Raw genomic sequence first — 1197 nt, forward strand, 5'->3', positions numbered from 1 at the left:
TCCAGAGCAAATTTTTCGGAAAACTCCGTGATCCTCTGAGAAAACTACATTTTCGGACGGGACTAGTTTTCCAGGGGGTCGTTAGAGAAATTTGAGTTTAACAGACGTACTTTGCGATTTTAATCCCGTTCGAATCTGTCACGTCTGTGTTTTTCTCCCACAACCCCTGTAATAATTCCAGAGCAAATTTTTCGGAAAAACTCCGTGATCCCTGAGAAAACTACATTTTCGGACGGGACTAGTTTTCCAGGGGGTCGTTAAGAGAAATTTGTGTTTAACTGACGTACTTTACGATTTTAATCCCGTTCGAATCTGCCACGTCTGTGTTTTTCTCACACAACCTCTGTAATAATTCCAGAGCAAATTTTTCGGAAAACTCCGTGATCATCCGAATAGGGCTATACACTCACTGAAATCATTTCTGTTGCGAATCATCAGTCTGGATCCATTTGCAGCGTTTATTGCGTACACAGACAAGACAGTTTAACAGACGTACTTTGCGATTTTAATCCCGTTCGAATCTGTCACGTCTGTGTTTTTCTCCCACAACTTCTGTAATAATTCCAGAGCAAATTTTTCGGAAAACTCCGTGATCCTCTGAGAAAACTTCATTTTCGGACGGGACTAGTTTTCCAGGGGGTCGTTAAGAGAAATTGAGTTTAACAGACGTACTTTGCGATTTTAATCCCGTCCGAATCTGCCACGTCTGTGTTTTTCTCAGGCTGAGACAGAACGTGGGACGGGCAGGACAGGAGGTCGAGGCAGGCGGCAGACAATAACAGTGGTAGAACAATCCAAGTCAGGGCAGGCAGAGACAGAATCAGAGTACGATAAACAGTCCAAGGTCAAACGAGAAGGCAAGATACAGGGTAAACGCTCAGTAGTGACAGCCGGGGCAATTCAAGACTTCGCAGTGAGCTGATGTGAGTGTTTGGCTTAAATGTGTGTGTGTGTGATTAGATGCAGGTGTGTGCGTGCAATCAGTCCCAGGTATGAGGCATGATGGGAACTAGAGTCCGAATGGATAAAGTCAATATTCAGGAGAGAGTTCCCTCTGGTGGTGAGGAGGAGGCTTCGGAAAAACTCCGTGATCCTCTGAGAATAAGCCCTATTCGGACGGGACTAGTTTTCCAGGGGGTCGTTAGAGAAATTTGAGTTTAACAGACGTACTTTGCGATTTTAATCCCGTTCGAATCT

This window comes from Sinocyclocheilus rhinocerous, unplaced genomic scaffold, assembly GCF_001515625.1.
Source record: "Sinocyclocheilus rhinocerous isolate Xijiao unplaced genomic scaffold, SAMN03320098_v1.1 scaffold4656, whole genome shotgun sequence".
Taxonomy (NCBI): domain Eukaryota; kingdom Metazoa; phylum Chordata; class Actinopteri; order Cypriniformes; family Cyprinidae; genus Sinocyclocheilus; species Sinocyclocheilus rhinocerous.